Genomic DNA, 20,647 nt, shown 5'->3' on the forward strand with positions numbered 1-20,647 from the left:
AATTTGTACATAGTGAATGAATGTATCATGATCTGTCGATCTATCTCTCCATTTTGGATTATGTACCAACTTCCTGCATTTCTTCCGCGTAGAAAATGCAGACGACAATGGCTTTTGTGAGGTATGTCACCAAAGATGCTTCATTAGCACCATACGTTTATTGGTTGTTGCCGACTTCGTGCGAAAGAAAGGGAGCCAAAAAATGTTAGAAGTATATATATCTTATTACAATTGTCAAGTGTATTGGCCTGGGAGTAAGATTACCGAGTCACGCCAAAAAATGCCAGAAGATACAAGTGCATGTCATTCAATCCATCAACTACGGGATTAGTCTCCCTATAAACACACGAGCAATAGAGACCACCCAATTCCCAACCAAAAGGTAACGAATAAGGTTGACAACATCACCATGTTGATGAGTCAGAGACCCTCCAGACCGCAATACATTATCCTGCACTAGAATTATCAATTTGTAAAGTAATTCGACGCTACCCCATGTTACAGGCTAGTTGAAAACTATTGAGAACTCCCTACAGCTCAACTCTAAAAGGATGTGCCGTCCCTATTTTTGACTGAAAAATTTCCAAGCCACTTACCATCAGAGTCATGAAAATGTAACAACCCAACTTGTCATTTTAAGAATTTACGTTCCGTTCAGAGACTTAAGGCCTCAAGCAACTTCGTAATATGTATTATGACTCTATTTCGTAACTTAAGGCCTCAAGCAACATCATACAACCTCGTGGTTGAATGGGCATTCATATTTTGTAAGTTTCGTCGAATTCCGAGACGTGGCCCCCACAGGTGATTTTTGAGTTAATTTTAGATTTTATTGGAAAATTTAGTATTTTCATATGGGATTGATTCCTATAATTTGTGTTGACTGTATTGAATTATTTTGGCTAGATTCGAACCTTCAGAGTTGGATAATCAAAAAAAAGTTCTACTATGTGATTGAGATAGCGTGATTTGAGGTAAGTATCTTGTCTAACCTTGTGTGGGAGAATTTCCCCTTAGTCATTGAGTCTTATGTGAAAATTGTGTGATTGAAAATCTTGTAATCGAGTACGTACTTGGTTTATATGTGCAAATTATATCGGTTAAAATTCGTAGAAACCCTTATGTATTAAATTGAAAAATTGTTGGAACTTATTAAATCACTTGTTTGTCATGCCACATTCCTTGTTTGACGATATTGTTTTTATATGATAATTTGGTGTGATTGCCACTTGACCTTTATGTGAACTTTGTGTTTGTTTGAGATGCCATTTTTATTGCAAATACTTTTTTTTTATTGATTTTATATACAAATAATTTAAATGGGAAATTTAGTTAATAAGTGATAAGTGGGGATTTTAGCCTATTATTTGCTCTCTTTTACTTGTGTTTTGGACCAAAAATGCGTGAAGGTAAACCCGAAAACTAACTTAATATGCTTGCTTGTAGGTATTGTTCAAAATGAGCCAAAGGAGACATACTCAACTCATAAAGGAGTCAAAACTGGAACAATAACCAAGACTGTGCCAATAGATGAGAAACGCGAACCACGCCAAGATTGTGCGGCCGCAAAAGTATCAACGCGGCCGCGAACACTATTTCGAGGTATGTGAAATGAAGAATCAGAGAGTGCATTTTCAGGCCAAATGTTAAGCGAGATTCGCGCCAGAAATGTACGGCCGTGAAAGTCTCACCGTGGCCGCGAAGGAAATTATGAGTGTTATACCCCATTTTAACATAGGTCAAATAGAGTACAACGTATTGGTAATTATTGAATTAATTATTAATTAAAGAGTTGCCACCTAACTATATTAAAGGGCGAGTTAAGGCACCTAAAATTATCAGTTATTAACTCTGTAAGGTCTACTAAACATTAGAGATTCTAAGGTAAGGGTTTAATTAATCTTAAAGAGAAAGCGTGAGGCACTCTTTAAGATCCATGTTTAAATGGTTTACCGATCGAACCAAAGTCAATTAAGGACGAGTGTATAGCTATGAAATAATTGATTAAATTAATACAAAAGTAACTTGATTCAGAGAAAAAGTTATCATGAAATTAGGGGTGAGCATAATACCGACCGAATCGAAAAAATCGGTCGAACCGAAAAATTTGATTTATTCGATTTCGGTTTATTCGGTCGATTTGCGGTTTATAATTTTAAAAAATTCGATGTTCGATTCGGTGGTCGGTTTTAATAGTTCGATTTTCGGTTAAACCGAAAAACCAAATTTCGGACCTCTGCAATAAGTAGCTACGCCTGACGGTGAGAAACCCAAAAGAAAAATGCATGTGCTTATGTGTGTGTCTATACATATAGTATCAATTTAATCTCGTATGGTAACATTAACATTAACTGGTTTCATGCATGACGTGTATATATATGCATGACGTATATATGTTCATATCTAAGAGATAAATACAAGTTTCTTCCGTTAAAACTGAAAAGTACAGGACTAGCTTCATCATTTTTTTAATAATATGGTCTAGATGTTTAATTTTTTGAAGGATCCTGTACTTTGACTAATTAACTAATTAGCTTTCCATTGATATGCTGATACTCCATAATTTCATGCGTAGTTTTTTTTACTCATTATAATATTATATGGTGCAGAATCTTAAAGTGCGCAATTTATGTTTCGAATTGTCTACTTTTAACTTCGCAGTTTAATATTAATATTAATATTTTATCTATATAGTAATATATTTTTATACCACAAAATTATTATACTAATAAGTTTAACACTATATACTTTAGTATTGTTTCTTACTCAAATTCCTTTTTTTAGTAATATATTGTTTCGTTGTTTCGTACTATTTTTGCCATGGCTTGAAACCGAAAATCGAACCGATTAAACCAAACGGAACATGAATAAACCGAACCGAACTGAAGCTATTATGGTTCGGTTTTGGTTACTAAAATCACAAACCGAAAGCCGAATTGATCGAACCGAAATTCTACAAAACCGAACCGACCGATGCCCACCCTACATGGACCGACTCATTTGTCAAACAATTGAACCTCAACGTATTAGGATATTGAAGAGCAAAAACCATTTTTTTTATAGTTAAACTAAGCTTAACAAAAAAAAGTGTCAGGCTCTATTAGTTTAAAACAATGTTTAAAAGATTTGAGTCTCTTCGTGATCGACTACCGAATTATTTGAAATGGCCTATTCTGACAACATTATCAAATACTCCCCAACCAACTATTTCAAACCAAATTATTGTTCTAAGTCATCAGGCTAAGCTATAGTAGCAAATAGGTAAAAAAAGTGAAGAAATAATGAGATTGTTGATTTAAAGTTTTCTTACTTTGCTATATTCCTATATGATAAAAGTAGATATATATACTTACTTATTATAAAGTATCACATATCAAATAAAGTCCAACACAACCATATATGTAGAGGAAAAATCAGGAAATACAAAGAAAAGCTAAGGGGAAGGAGCAATATGAAAATTCAAAAGAGCAATTGACTGGCTCTTCCGCCAGCATCCCAAAGGGATAATTTTCTTGCGGCGTAATGAGAATGTGAGACGGATGTTGACTCCATGGTTGGTGCGGTGTTCATGCGAAACAAAGAAAATAAAGTAAAGGGATAGGTTAGAAACACTCATACTTAGCAGTCTAGTATGAAGGAAATTCTCATAGGATAAAATCATATAAGCTGTTTAATGAAAGAAAGAGGTACTCGTACTTGAATCACAAGCAGATAGTATGTGAGAGACATAATCTAAATGTAAAGGAAAGAAATAGTAGCCATTTTACACTTGAAATCAAGGCAACAGTATTTAACTTTGAGATTATGAGCATACCGTTTTTCAATAGACCTGAATAAAATAATTCCTAACATCATGATATCTAAGCACAAATTAACATCATTAATTTATGAGAGCGTACAAATTTATATTGCAACTAAAGGGAACCAGAGAGAAGACTTAACCCAATTTCCTTTAACTTAATCGCTAATTTATGATATATGACTTGACAAAAGTAAGAAACCTAAAGTTCAAACCTGGTGTTTTAAAAATACTTAGGCAAATGATAGAATTATTCATTTAGTTTAACAAGAATTCGGCAAATATGTGAGAAAACACTTTACTAGATCATAAATTCGGTATACAACATATTAACCATCAATACATTTATAATCTACTCCTATGTGAGAATAAAGCATTAACAAGACAATAAAATTTCTAGAAAACTTATAAAAAGAGATACGGAAGAAAAAGGATTTTTATAAGCTCGAAATCACTAAAGTTGTCAAATTACATTTAGAAAACATAGTGAACGAATTTAGGCAAATCTTAACATCACAAGGCTACACATGTATCTCTAAATCCTGACTAAAAAAATTAACCATTTCAAACAAAGCAATTTTTTTAAACGAACGAAGTAATAGAAATTCGGTTTAGAGCTAACCTTTTTGGAGGCAGTGAACTAAAACTTTGAGATTTCAGATCTACTCCCTCCACGTAACAAGATCGAACTCTGTTTTAGCGAACTAAATAGGGACAGAGATTACAGAAAAGAAAAGAATTACTTGTTGACTCGATTTTGCCGTGTTCTAACTATTTTTCGAGGATTCCCAGATGATCTTTCGGCTTGAGAGTTGAGGAGTATTTATAGGAGAAAACTAGGGTTTTGAAAGCGGGAATTGAAAGATCCGTTTGAAATTCAAAATTGCTCGTTCAAGATCCGTCCAACCTGTGACAGAAAGAAGATCAACAAAATCGTCCTCTTGCTTCAGAGAAACAACGATTTGGTCAACTTTGATACCAAAGTTTTCAGCTTTTCATTGAATATGTAAGAGAGAGAATGAAAACTTTGATGAAAATGGTGAAACCATTCTGATTTCATGGTGAAAGCGAGTTGGAATTTTGTCCAAGAGAGGAAAGGGGTGGGCGGCTGCATAGCCCTGGGGGAGAAGTTATAGACACATTTCCATACTTTGTATCTGGAGTACTTCATTTAATTTCTTCTGCAGTATTGGGCTTTGGCGGCATTTATCATGCACTTCTGGGACCTGAGACACTTGAAGAATCTTTTCCCTTCTTTGGTTATGTCCGGAAAGATCGAAATAAAATGACCACAATTTTAGGTATTCACTTAATCTTGTTAGGTCTAGGTGCTTTTCTTCTAGTATTCAAGGCTCTTTATTTTGGGGGCGTATATGATACCTGGGCTCCGGGAGGGGGAGATGTAAGAAAAATTACCAACTTGACCCTTAGCCCGAGTATCATATTTGGTTATTTACTAAAATCCCCTTTTGGAGGGGAAGGATGGATTGTTAGTGTGGACGATTTAGAAGATATAATCGGAGGACATGTATGGTTAGGTTCCATTTGTATACTTGGTGGAATCTGGCATATCTTAACCAAACCCTTCGCAAGGGCTCGACGCGCACTTGTATGGTCTGGAGAGGCTTACTTATCTTATAGTTTAGGCAGAGATTGAGATTTCAAAACCCTAGCAAGTCTGAATACTATTAGGTTTAAATCTTAAGAAAGGAGGATCATTGGATCATTCTAATTTTAATCCTACGGCCGAGATAAGAGCTCCTGGAGGATTCTTTTAGATGGGTTAGGTAGATTGGGTTTCAGTTGGGCTTAAATGAAAATCTAATAAATTATATTTGCGCTCATTAGTCTTCAAAAGAAATTTTATTACATGGGCTAACCATTTTGGCAGACTTTGGGCTCATCTATAAAAATGGGTTATCCTTTGAGCCTAATTTGATGGCATTTTCTTTCTTCTTATTAATTTCTTTGAGCTTCCTTTGTCTTGCTAATTTGGACATAATATAATAATATGATAGACATATAGATTATTCAAAATATGTAGTTAGTTTATATAATTAAAATATAATATTTTAATACTAATGACAATATCAATAATAATAATAATTATGGTATTAATAGTAACTACCGCTACTAGTAATAATAATAATAATAATTAGTAATAATATTATTAACAGTGATATTAATCCTACAAGTAATATAATTATAATAATGGTAATAATAACCATAAAAAAATAATAATACATATTAGAGCATTAATGACTAGGAAGCACAAGGAAATTAAGTAGAAAAAAGGAGGGACAAAATTGGATGTCAACAATGCGGACCGCGGTGCATGAAGTTCAGAGAGCTCACAACTTAAGCAAAAGAAGGAAGTGTGGTCCGCGTCAGAAGTACACGGCCGCTATGAAAATTACGCGGCCCTCGAAACCATGCTCAACCCAGATCCAAAATTTAAAAACGCGGACCACAGTCAGAATTACGCAGCCACGAAAGCGAGAGTGCGACCGCGATGAAAATTACACGGCCACGAAACTTCCGCAGGGATATTTTTGTCCGAAAATTTCAACTTAGTATAAATAGATATTTTTGACATTTTTAGTTTAAGTTATGTTTTAGCTGAGCACGTGAGACGGCTGAAAATTCTGTTTGGGCAATTTTGTACTAGAATTATCTCTTAACATTAGATTTTCATCTTTTAATCTAGTATTATGAATTTTATCTTTATTTCATCTCAATTTCTGCTATTTCCATGAGTAGCTAAACCCATAGCTAGGGTTGTGACCAAATCCTAGTGTGGATATTTGATGGGTATTGCATTTTAGTGCTTGAATGTGTATGAGTTAGTGATATTTAACATAGTTCTTGCTAGAACTATGGAATTAGTGGTTGCAAATACTGATTCCTGTCTTTATAACTTAGTCTCTACTTGAGAAAAAAGGAATAAGTCTAGGAAAGCTAGGGTAACAAGGAATTTGGGTGAACTCAAGAAATTGATAGCCCCAATTAAAGGGTTAAACCTAAAGATAGTAACACCCGACTTGAGCTAACATCACTTGAATTGCATAAATACCCATTTGGACTTGAGAAAGCCAAATTGGGCAAAATTACTCAAACTACCGAGAGGTATAGAGTGAGTACCCGGGTGTGATAGTCATATTACGACCCCAATTAATCACATGATTGCCCTAGATTCTTGCTACCCGTTAGATATCCACCTAGGTAGAAGTCACTACCGTAGTTCCTTTAACACTTGAAAATCAACAACACAAATATTATAATATTGCATACTATAAATAGAAGTAGAAGTAGAAAACAAACCAAACATTTGTGGAAGTGTAATTAAGAGCAAAACCCGCACCTAGACTTGGATATAAATCTAATTTCAAACAAATTAACTCCCTGTGGATGATCCCGACCTAGTTGGGTAAAACTGCATCGACCATCCTCGCTACTCAATGGCAGTGCAGGCTTGGACACGATCAATGCCGTTGCCGGAGAGTTAGACGGTTTTAGCTATATATCTGAGTATTTGTGTGTTTCGTTCTTCTTTCCTTTCGTTTTTATAATTTGTGTGTAAATTGCTTTTAGGTACCAAATGGCTCTTAACAATGAAGCCCTCGAAAATTTACCATTGGGGATGAGGTAGATGATGATCACGTGGATGATATTCAACCCGAACCTCAAGTACAAAGGAGCGGCCGATCGCCTCATGGTAATATTCCAAACCCTCCCCCACCTCCTCCAAGGGCAACACACCAGGTGTTGCCCAACGAAGGCTATGTAAGTACAATAATCCCGCCCCAGATTAGGGCAAGCAACTTTCAAATAACCAATGTCATGCTTACACTCTTGGAACAAAGGGGTTTCTTCACCCGGAGCTCCACACTAAAGCGCCTACAAGCATCTCAAAGGTTTTGTTGACACATGTTGGGGGAGCAAGCAAACTAATGTCTTTGAGGACGCATTGAGGTTAAGGCTTTTTCCATTTTCTCTAAGGGGCCTTTGGATTGGCTAGAAAGGTTAATTACCCAACCATTACATCACCACTTGGGATGAGTGGGACGAGAAGTTCATCGCAAAATTCTTTTCTCTGGGACATATGGCGACGCTAAGAGATGAGATACTTGCTTTTAAACAAGAGCCAAATGAACCATTACATAAGATTTGGGAGAGATACCGGACAATGGTAAAGGAGTGCCCAAACAACGATATGACTGAGGCCATGATCCAACAGACCTTCTACAGGGGGATCAACACTACAAACCAATGCGTAGTTAACCAACTCGCCTGGGGGAACTTTATGAACACGCCATATGCCGAAACGTGTGAAATACTTTACGAGATGGAGGATACCTCTTTGGCGTGGCAAAGTCAAGCTAATGTGCCACAAGGTGATCCTAATGTTATTCACCTGCATAAGGAGCTCCATGACCACGACCAAGCTATAACCGAGTTGACTACTACTATGAACCAACTGGCCAAGGCTCAGTTGCAACAAGTTCAAGGGCCAAAACAAGTGAATGTCATGGAATAAGTGAATATGATGATCAACAAGAGATGACAACTAGGTCAACAAGTTCAAAACAATCCAGACCAATTTGAGCAAAGTGGTAGTGGTTACAATTAAGATGATTCATATGATGATCAAAGTGAAGAGGTTCAATATCCGAACAAGTATCAGGGTCAACGGGTCAATGCTCCAAATCAACAACAATGGAGATACATAAGGAAATTAAGGTAATCAAGGAAATCAAGAAAATTAGGGTGGCAACAATAATAGTAATTGGGGAGGCAATAACAATCAAGGGGGTTGGAAAAACAATAATCAGGGGAATCGAGGGTCGGGCTTTCAAAGGCCTCCGATGTATCAACAACCAAACAACTTGCCTCCATATTCATCACAAGGTCCTAGATCTTCCAACAATGAGATGGGACGGATTGAGATAATGTTTGAGCAAATGATGAAGAAAAATGCCGACTCCGATGCTCAATTAGCTTCCCACAACACTTCTATCCGTAACTTAGAAGTCCAACTTGGCTAAATTTCTCAATCTTTGAATACTCACCCTAAGGGAGAACTGCCAAGTGATACGGTAGTAAAGCTAAAGGGTAGGAACAATACGGGTCATGCTATGGTGGTGACTACGAGAAATGGTAGAGGTGGAGTTGCTAGTACCTCTAATCAAAGAAAGACTGTGAGTGAAGATGTGTTGGTGCAAGATGATGATGAGACACGCAATAATGTGCAAGTGAGTGATGAGAATGTGAATGATAAAGTGAGGATAGACATTTATGACAATGTGGAGAAGAAACAAAATGATGTGAACCCGTTTAGGGAACACGTGATAGACATACCGAAAATGATAGCACCCGAAGCCAAGGCTCCTTTTCCAAAGACTCCTCCATCATATCCTCAAAGGATCGCAAAGCAAAACAATGAGAATCAGTTCAAGAAATTTATTGATATGATGAAAAGTTTGTCCACGAATGTGCCTTTGGTTGAAACTCTAGAGCAAATGCCGGGATATGCCAAGTTCATGAAGGACTTGATAACAAAGAAAAGATCAATGAACTGTGAAATAATCAAAATGACACATCAAGTGAGTGCCATTGTGCACTCTATGGCTCCAAAGTTAAAGAACCTGGTGCCTTTACAATCCCATGCACTATTGGTAGTGCCGATTTTGCCAAAGCTTCGTGTGACTTGAGGGAAAGCATTAACTTGATGGCATACTCTGTGTTCAAGACATTGGGGATCGGGCAACTAAGTCCCACATCCATGAGGTTGCAAATGGCGGATAGAACAATAAAGAGGCCATTGGGGATAATTGATGATGTGCTAGTTCAGGTCGACAAGTTCATACTCCTTGCGGATTTTGTGATACTTGACTGTGAGGTTGACTATGAGGTGCCAATCATATTGGGGAGACCTTTTCTAGCTACAAGGAAGGCCTTAGTTGATGTGGAAGCAGGAGAACTCTCCTTCCGGGTGGGCGATGAAAAGGTTGTGTTCCATGTTTGCAAGTCAATGAGGCAGCCTAACAGCGTATCATCTCGGCCACTGTGTGCAAATCATCAATGTATACCAGCTGATCAGGTGGTGGTACGTATATAACATCGTAACCTTTTCCCATATCCCATATACATATATATATATATATACATACATATATACGCGTATATAACGCCGTCTGGTCATGTGTCAATGTACATGTATAAATGAATGCAATGCATGAGTAGTACGTCAATAAAATCTCTCAAAACGTCATAAGACCATTATGCCTCTGATTATTATCATGAAATAAATTTTATCAATTTACGTATTTTCTGAGACCCATGAACGCACGATAGAATAATAAGACATATGGGAATTCAAGAACAAAGGCACCTCTAATATTTCTATGAATAGAGTCATTTATAGAGGCTATGCATACATTAGAATTAGTTCTTGGCAAGCTGATTTCCTATGTATATTAGTTGTGATGACTTAGCCATGCAAGCGGCTGCATTCCCTCAAGTGTACTATTTGGTTTCCAAGAAGATGTTACATAACCAAAGACTTGAAAAACTGGTGTTATAGTGAAAGATTGGGTAAAACAGAGAATTAAAGAGCATGGTTTGCTACAGAGGTGGCTGTCCAAAAACTATGAACAACCACGAAAAAGAAAAATTTTATACAATATTTTATAATTACAGTTTGCATTTCAGTGGCTTTTGATTGTTAAACACCCAAACGTCTTCTATTAAAATTGTAAAACTTTGCAGTAGCTTATATACAATCTTTTAAATGAAAATCCACCTCCAACCGTGGGCAATATGGCAAAGGTGATTTTAAAAAAACTCATATAGTTTGTATTATGGATCATGCCAAAAGAAAGAAGGGACGACCTTAACATACTTGAGCCGATTCGCTAGAAAATCCCTTCAACACATGTCAATCGCAACAAAACACGTAACGAGTAGATCGAAGTGGAAAGCAAAATCCGTATATTATCTTTGACAAAAATTGCACCGTACTCCCTTAGAATTTCAAAATCCCGTTACTATTACGCAATATAATTTCATATGATTTTTTTGCATAATGCCGTTACTTTGCTTTGCTTCTCAAGAAATTGTTAAGCCTCATCCCTTTCAGTTCAATGAATCCTGCTAATATTATAGTAGTAGTAGAGGAATGGAAGTAGCTTCACTTTTGTCTCCAAAAGTAATATTGTTACGTGGTATTTTCTTTGATCAAACATGTGTTACGTTTTTTATCAAATGAGTTATCAAGCCTCCAGCTAGCTAATCATAAGAATAGCCCCTCCTTTAGGTGTAGCAACGTCAACTATGTAGTGATTAGTCTTTCTAGTTACATTAGTGCCCACACAATTAGGGAATTATCTTATACTTAAAATACTACTTACTTTTAATACAATTTATATATCATACTATAATATACTTTACTATTATGGTCATGTGGTACCAAACAAAATAAATACATACACTATTATTTCATTAAAACGTCCATTTAAAAAAATGCACATATTTTCTCAACTTCTAATTTTTCTAATCTCATATAAAGAGTACAAAATTTCGTACACTTAATTCTTAAAATGGTTTTAAAAAAAACCTTAATTTCTTGTGAAAAAAATAATTCATATCTTTACGATAAAGAATATCTGATAAACTTTTCTCATTTTATGTGTATAATTTAAAACATATTCGAAAGTAGTAATACTAATAACTATATAAAATTATATTTTTTAAACTATTTTTTTATAAAAATATTCCACTCAAAATACCATATCAAATATATATATATATATATATATATATATATATATATATATATATATATATATATATATATATATATATATATATCAAGGTTGTTAAACTTACGGGGTGTAACACTTTGTATGGTCGGATATTCAGGGCATAAGCCCCTCTTTTTGCATGCATAAAATCATATTGGGGGAGGATTCCAAAACCTTCGTGGAACATCAAAGAAGGTTGAATGCGGCCATGCTAGAGGTTGTCATGAAAGAGGTCATCAAGTGGTTGGATGCTTGAGTTGTCTATCCCATTTCTGATAGTTCATGGACTTTACCGGTTCAATGTTTCCTAAAGAAGGGGGCGCATGACTGTGATTACAAATGACAATAATGAGTTGATTCCCACAAGATATGTCACCGGTTGAAGGGTATGCATGGATTATAGGAAACTCAACAAAGTGACTCGGAAAGACCATTTTTCGCTTCCATTTCTTGATCAAATATTGGATAGGTTAGCTAGACATGCTTATTATTGCATCTTGGGTGGGTATTCCGGGTATAACCAAATTCTTATTGCACCTGAAAACCAAGATAAGACCACATTCACTTGTCCATATGGCACATTTGCATTCTCAAGGATGCCGTTTGGTTTATGTAATGCACCGACTACTTTTCAGCGATTTATGATGGCAATATTCACGGATATGGTGTAGGACTTCCTCGATGTTTTCATGGATGATTTCTCTATTGTGGGGGATTCTTTTTATGAGTGTTTGGATAATCTTGATAAAGTTTTGGCACATTGTGAAGAGACCAACTTGGTGCTTAATTAGGAGAAGTGTCACTTTATGGTTGAGGAGAGCATTGTCCTCGGCCATAAGATCTCCAAGAATGGTATTAAAGTAGATAAAGCAAAAATTGAAGTGATATCAAAACTCCCTCCTCCTACTTCCGTAAAAGGAGTGAGGAGCTTTCTAGGTCATGCGGGGTTTTACCATCGGTTCATCAAGGATCTCTCAAAGGTGGTGAACCCCTTGTGCAAGTTGTTAGAAAAAGATGCAAAATTTGTTTTCAATGATGATTGTATGAAGGATTTTGAGCTACTCAAGTATAGGTTTACTACCACTCCCATCATTACTGCACCAAGTTAGAGCTTACCATTTGAGCCCATGCGTGATGCTAGCGAAGTGGAGGTAGGAGCGCTATTGGGGCAAAGAATCAACAAGATATTCCATCCAGTTTACTATGCTAGTAAGACCATGAACGATGCCCAAGTAAACTATATGGTGACCAAGAAATAACTCTTAGCCATTGTCTTTTCTATGGAAAAGCTACGCCCGATACCTCATGGGTACCAAAGTGATTGTTCACACCGATCATGCATCAATTCGTTATTTGATGAGTAAGAAGGACTCAAAGGCTAGATTGATGAGGTGGGTACTTCTTCTACAAGAGTTTGATATTGAAATTATAGACCAAAAAAGGAGTGAGAATCAAATGGTGGACCACTTGTCCTGTTTGGAAGAGGAGGGGAGGCCCCCTGATGGCCTTAAAATTAATGATTCATTTCCGGATGAACAACTCCTTTCCATTTCTTTGACCGAGATGCCATGGTTTGCCGATGTGGCTAACTATCTTGTGAGAAAAATTGTCCCGAATGAGTTCTCTTCAAACCAAATGAAGAAGCTCAAACGAGACTGCTTGGATTATTATTGGGACGAGCCATATCTTTTCAAAATTTGCACCAATGGTGTTATCCAAAGATGTGTTTCAGAAGAAGAGCAGTTGGGTATTCTTGAATCTTGTCACTCCTCACCTTATGGTGGTCACCATGGTGGGGCGAGAACCACTACAAAGGTCCTAAGCTGTGGATTCTATTGTCCTACCTTGTACAAATACTCTAGCGAACTTGTTAAGCGGTGTGATGATTGCCAAAGAGCAGGTGGGATTTCCAAGAAGAATGAGATGCCTCTCACCATCATCCTTGAGTTCATATGGGAACACCTATATTTTTGTTGATGTGGATTAAGTTCCAAATAGGTTGAAGTTGTGGCTTTGCCTAACAATGAAGCACAAAGTGTGGTGGCTTTCTTGAAGAAAAACATATTCACAAGGTTCGACACCCCAAGGGCCATCATTAGTGATTGAGGTTCTCATTTTTGCAACAAAGCCTTTGACACTTTACTCTCCATGTATGGTGTCACTCACAAGGTGTCAACCCCCTATCACCCCAGACAAGTGGACAGGTTGAGGTCTCCAACAGGGAGATCAAGAGTATTCTATCAAAGACTATCAATGCAAACCAGGCTGATTGGTCAAGGAAACTTGACGATGCTTTATGGGCCTATAGAACAACTTACAAGACTCCAATTGGTATATATCCGTCAGTTGGTGTTTTGGGAAAGCATGTCACCTCCTTGTGGAATTAGGGCATAAGGCCATGTGGGTGTTGAAGAAGTTGAACCTAGAGTGGGATGCAACTGCCAATCTTTGGGTGGGGCAATTAATGAACTTGATGAGTTTCAGTTCCATGCTTACTCCAGTTCGTCCTTGTATAAGGACAAGATGAAGTACCTACATGATAAGTATATCGGAATAAAGAATTCAAAGAAGGTAACCTTGTTCTCTTATTCAACTCTCAGTTACGAATGTTTTCGGGAAAGCTAAAGTCAAAATGGAGCGGTCCTTTTGAAGTGGTGCATGTAACTCCTTTTGGTGCTCTAGATTTGAAAAACAAGAATGGTGAGATCTTTCGAGTCAATGGGCATCGAGTGAAGCACTACCTTGGTAAGGTTGATGAAGGCCGTGTTGTAGCATTGATCTATTTCAAGTGAATAATGGTAACATGCATTGTTCTGCGACATTAAATCAACTGCTTCTTGGGAGGCAACCCATGTGTTTTTCTTTCTTTTGATTTTCTTCTTAGATTAGGCATTATTTTGGACTAACTTGTTGTGAAGTGTATGCAGGAATTGGTTGTGCAATGCAAGAAATTGACAAGGAAGAAATTTGGCTAAGTGACAAAAGTTCGCGGACCGCGCCCAAAATTTCGTGAACCGCGTGAGCACTTCGCGGCCGCACAATTTTGTGCGCTGTTGCATAGTTGAATTGAGAAAAATGTCAACTCTCTGAAGTTGTCCTGTCAAAATTCCTTCAGAGTTCGCGGTCACGTTCAAACTTTTGCAGAGTGCAGAAATTCTACGGCCGCAGCCAATATTTCGTGGTCCGTGGTATTGTGTTTGAAGCAGATCTACAAAAGGTAACACAGTAGGGCCACGACAAAATTTTGCGGTCGCTCTCAGGTAAGGCGGTGGGTCCATTGGATTTGAGTATAAATAGAAGTTCTTGATTCATTCCATACTTTACAAACCCTAACTGTTCAAACTCATCTAAAACACTGTGCATCTCTACTTGGTTTCAAATTCATCTCATTCTCATCAAGTGTAGATTTCCTACCACATTATACAACTGGTATGTTCATTTCAATGATTTGATTTTATCTTGTTTTTTTCTTTTCTCTTTGTTATAATTTTTCTTTTTAGTTAGATGCATGTCATAATGTCAAATTAATGCTTAATTGTTGGTTAAATACATGTGGGTAGTGTTTGTATGCCTAATAGGGGCTGGGGTTAGTAACTTTGCATGGTTAATTGCTACAATTTTTGCATAAATTAGTGAAAACCCTAGTGTTAGTTTCTTCAGTCCAATTTCATTTGAAATTAGCGACCGCGGTCCACGATAGGGTATGAGGCTGCGTCCAAAACTCCTCGATCCGCGAGACCCTAACTTCATAGCACTGAGAGTTGTTTAGCTTTTGCAGTCCCGATCACTTTTCCGTGGTCTGTGGTTGGTCCTTCGCATCCACGTCCATGTTTTCACGATTTGCGCTTTTAAACTTCAGAGAGTTTATCATTTGCTTTTGCGGCCGCGTTTACTTTTATGCGGTACGCGATGGGTCATTCACGGCCACATTTTATTTTATGCGGTCAGCGTTTTATCAAGTTCAAAGAGTGAGTAGTCTGAGCTTGACCTCGTTGCGGCCGCGTTCACTTTTACACGGTCCGCTGTGGGCATTTTCCGACTGTGCTTACTTTTATGCGGTCCGTGGTGCCCTATTATGAGAAGCAGGGTTTGCATTTCATTTGTACTATTTTAACGTATGCTTGAAGCCCTTTTCTAACTATCTTTCACTGCTTGTATGTTGTAGACGATGTTACATTCTCGAGGTAGAGGTGATACGTCCAAAAGGAGGGCAAAACCCTCGCAAGGCAAGGGTAAAGGCAAGAGTAAGCTACCTCCTCCATTAAAGTTGCGGATAAAGCTGCAGACCATTCTGAGTCCAGTGAGTATGTCCTATCCCGGGAAGCTTCGGAAGGAGATTCCGCGCCAACACATATCCCCACACAATTCCCCGGGAGACTTCATTTAGTTGATGAATCTACCTCTTCTTCTGAATTGTATGATGGATCAAAGGGAGGTAGTGAGTTTTCGACACCATCTTTCTCACCTGCTACAACATCAGCCTCAATAACTACCCTTATTAATGTTGATGATGATGACGAGGTCCCAGATAATGGGAGAAGGGGTGATACTAATGTGTGTGTGTGTATGTACGTGTGGGGGGGATGGACAGGTCAAGAAAGCCCGAGGTATGGGCTGATAGATTCCTGAGAGAGAAAGTATATTTGAAATTCCGAGAATGGTGGCCCCAAAGGTCGCTCACCCTGGAGCGACAATTCATAGAAAGAGACCTCCTTCCCCACAATCCAAATGTCAAGAAATAGTTTGAGGAGAGAATATGATGGAAGTACTTTACCAGCAAAGTGGTGGATGCAAATAAGTACATTGTCAAAGAGTTCTACGCAAATGTTGCCCACATAAAAAAGGGCATCACTATGACAAAGGTCCAGAACTTGAAGGTCCTGTTTGATGGCCACACTTTGAAAAACTATGATGGTTTTGAGGATGTGGAAGTTGTGAAATACTTGGAAAAGCTATCCCTAGATGACGCAGACCATCCATGTCTAGCAGAGATATTATCCATTCTAGGGACGACACCGACATGGTTCACAGCTGGAGTCCCAATAGCCAGAAACACCCTCAGCTTTGAAGCCAACGGGTGGCCCATATTTGTATGCAGCCGGCTGGACCCGTGCCGGCATGATAATGTCCTCCCACTCTCCCGGCCGATCTTTATTGCTTCCATCATGGCGGGGTATCCAATCAATGTAGGGAACCTCATGTATTACCATATCTCCAAGGCATATGGAAAAGAAGAAAGATCTTATCTCTACCCTAACTTCATCACTATTATCTCGAGGACCAAGGAGTCAAGAAGAAGCACTATGACACAAAGGTGAATCCAAAAAAGCCTTTCTCCTGGTTTAGCCTCCAAGGACCGGACAACCCTAAAGCGAAGGGTAACGCCACTACCTCCACTGGCCAGTCTAAAGAGCCAAGGGTAGTGGCCACCGGGTCAGAGCCTTCCACGGTAGTGGGATCTTCAGCTGTCATTCCTTCTCCTTCATCCGAGCCATCCATCATCATTCCATTATCTGTGCCCTCATCTTCCACTTACCCACAGACTGTACTACGGGTTTCTGAGACATTATCCAGCATCAACAACTGGATGCAGACAGCTACATCAAAGTTGTCTGTCTTATCAGTGCAGTAGCATCACAGTCAGCCCCATCACAACTTCAGATACCTCCATCAATGCAGGATTCATTGAAGGAGCTTCTAGACAACCAGAGGAAGCTCCTGGACAACCTGAAGAAGATCCTACAGACTTTGGATACACATAGAAAGGTTATCGAAGAGCTGGGCAAGCAAGTGAAGAAGTTGAAGAAGACTCAAGCCTCAAAGGATTCAGTGGAGCTGCTGAAGAATGAGGTAGAGAAGTATACATATGCTGGAGAGATCCCACTAGACTTGCTCATGGAGAGGCAAGCCCCAGCAGCAGAGCATGAGGCACCAGCACCAGTAGTTGGCCAGTCTGAAGAACATGCTGCCACTACACATATTGCTGATGAGATGATCCAGATGCTCCGCAACCCCGTGTCCCCCAGTCAGAGGATTTGGATATCCAGTTAGAGGACCTGGAGGGAGTTGATGATCCTATTCAGTCCGAGGACCTCACTCATGTGCCTAACCCGATGCAAATAGAGACCACATATGGAGTTTTTCTTTACTCTCTAATCCTTTCCCTGATCTTATTTTGATATTAGCATTGAGGACAATGCTATCTTTTATTTGGGGGTGGTCCATTTTGATTTGGTGATATTTAATGACATTGACATGTAATCACTATGATACTATTTTTCTTTATATTTACTTCTCTTTATTTTCACTTTTGGTATGTATATATTCGTTACTTTCACCTTTGGTATGTATATATTTTTACTATTTGATGTGTATATTTATTTTCATTTATGTATATATTCGCTTTACTTCAAGTTTGCATATATTCAGTTTGATTTCTGTAGTTTACTTCATAACGTCTTTCGTAATTTTACTTCATAGCTTCTTACTTCCTTTAGTAGTTTCTTTTTAAGTTGTTAGCTTCTTTTTACATTTTATGTGAACAATAAGCCTTTGATTTTCTTAATGCAATGATTTTTTTCAAAGGTGGATGTTGTGTGCACCGGGTGGCTCTTCCCGATGATGGATAGTGTGACAACCTTCTTAAGGGATTGAGTCTGTTTTCTTTTTACTTTGATATGTAGTAATAATGAATAAAAGTGTCTCAGGCAGGCTTCACTTGGGCCTAACACATTTACCTTCAACCTTATGGTTAGAAACAAGTTGATTGGCAAAGAATAGCTCTAGTCGTGACCTTTAGACTCTTGTGTTGACTAAAACAATCATCGAGTGGTTTCTCTCACCTCACAAGTTGTTGGATTGTTAAAGAGAATAGAGTCGAGGGCCCACAACAACCCTAGATCCTCTTGGAAATTCAAGTACAACATGACAAACAATGATCCTCTTGGAAATGTTCTACCGGGGGAAGAGTCGATGATAATGGTAAAGATGAGGTACCTCTAGTACCTCAAGGTAAAAGACGAGGTCGCCAGACCAATGACAACACTCCAGAACCTCCCCCGGTACCTCCAAGTGTGGTTCCTCGGGTGCTTCCAAATCAGGGCTATGCCAGTGCAATTGTCCCACCCAAGATCCGAGTGAGCAATTTCCAAATCACAAACGTGATGCTGACTTTATTGGAGCAGCGATGGTATTTCACACGCGCTCCCCATCAGAATGCATATAAACATCTTAAAGGTTTTGTGGATACCTGTTGTGGAAGCAAGTAAATGAATGCGTCAGAGGATTCATTGAGGTTGAGATTGTTCCCTTTCTCACTTAGAGTTAGCTTTGGATTGTCTTGAAAGGCTTCCTAACCATTCCATCACTACGTGGGATGAGTTGGCGGACAAGTTTATAGATAAGTTTTTCTCACTGAGGCATATGGCAACATTGAGAAATGAGATTTTGGCCTTCAAACAGGAACCTAATGAACCACTTCATGAAATCTGGGAAAGATATCTGACAATGGTGAAAGAATGTCCGAACAATAACATGACCGAAGAAATGATCCAACAGACTTTCTACTGTGGCATTAACACGACAAATCAGTGTGTAATGAACCAACTAGCAGGGGGAAATTTTATGAACACGCCTTATGCTGAGGCACATGAGATTTTGGATGAGATGACAGATACTTCCTCAGCTTGCAAAGTCGAGCTAATGTGCCACAAGGTGATCCCACAGTCATTCACCTGCACAAAGAGCTCCATGACCATGGCCAGGCAATAGAAGAGTTAACTACAACAATTCACCAGTTGGCAAAAGCTCAATTAAAACAAGTTCAAGCATCGAGACAAGTAAATGCTATGGACGGTGTCAACATGTTGGTCAACAATAGGCGACAAAGAGGTCAACAAGGTCAAGGTAGCCCGGATCAATATGAGCAAGGTAGTGGTGGTTTCAACCAAGATGATGGGTATGATAAGCAAAGTGAAGAACTGTAGTACGTGAACAATTATCAAGGACAAATGGGCAATGCTCCTAACCAACAACAATAGTGGAGATCCCAAGGAAATTGGGGGAATCAAAACCAACAAGGAAATAGCAACTGGGGGAATAACAATCAGAATTAGGGCAACCAAAACAACCAGGGCAACTACAGTGACAACAACAACTATTGGGGAGGGACAACAACCAAGGAGGTTGGAATAATGACAATCAAGGGAATCGGGGGCAAGGCTTTCAAAGACCTCCGGTGTATCAACAACCAAACAACCCGCCTCCATTTCCATCCCAAGGTCCTAGCTCGTCAAAACAATGAGATGGGAAGGATCGAGATGATGTTTGAACAAATGATAAAAAAGAACGCCGACTCTGATGCCCATGTAATGACCTGGCAGGTCTTTTTAACAATGTACACGCCGATCCCTTATTAACTACATTCCTCATGCGTGTTTCCGCTATTGTGAGTTGCCGGGAGGATTTATTTGGAGTTTCGGAGAGTTTTGGGACACTTAGTCCCTAAATGAGAGTTTAAGTTTTAGAATTTGGACCGTAGTCGGAGCAGTGTGAAGACGTCCTCGGGATGAAATTTCTTTGGTTTCGTTAGCTCCGTTGGGTGATTTCGGGCTTTGGGGAGTGTTCGGATTGTGTTTAGGAGGTCCGTAGCTTATTTAGGCTTGAAATGCCGAAAGTTGAATTTTTGAAGTTTCCTATTCGATAGTGAGATTTTGATCTAGGGGACATAATGGAATTCCGAGAGTTAGAGTAGATTCGTAGTATTGAATGTGACGTGTGTGCAAAATTTCAGGTCATTGGGGTGAGGTTTGATAAACTTTTTGATAGAAAGCGGAAATTTGAAGTTTTTGAAATCCTTAGGCTTGGATTGGAGAGTGATTTGTAGTTTTAGCATTGTTTGATATGATTCGAGTGTTGGAATAAGTTTGTATGATGTTTTAGGAATGGTTGGCAGGTTTGGTTGAAGTCCCGAGGGCCTCAGGTGAGTTTCGGGTGCTTAACGGAAGTTGAGTTGGACTTGGGAAAATTTGATGTTGGTTGAACCTGT

General features: G+C 38.5%; 1 long non-coding RNA gene across 1 annotated transcript; it reads left to right on the plus strand.

Annotated features, from left to right (window-relative positions):
* Window positions 1-97: 97 nt before the first annotated feature.
* Window positions 98-2,202, plus strand: LOC142172841 (uncharacterized). Its single transcript, XR_012701805.1, has 3 exons — window positions 98-804; window positions 907-974; window positions 1,447-2,202. It is a non-coding gene; the product is annotated as an uncharacterized LOC142172841 (long non-coding RNA).
* Window positions 2,203-20,647: the final 18,445 nt, after the last annotated feature.

This window comes from Nicotiana tabacum, chromosome 18, assembly GCF_000715075.1.
Source record: "Nicotiana tabacum cultivar K326 chromosome 18, ASM71507v2, whole genome shotgun sequence".
NCBI lineage: Eukaryota > Viridiplantae > Streptophyta > Magnoliopsida > Solanales > Solanaceae > Nicotiana > Nicotiana tabacum.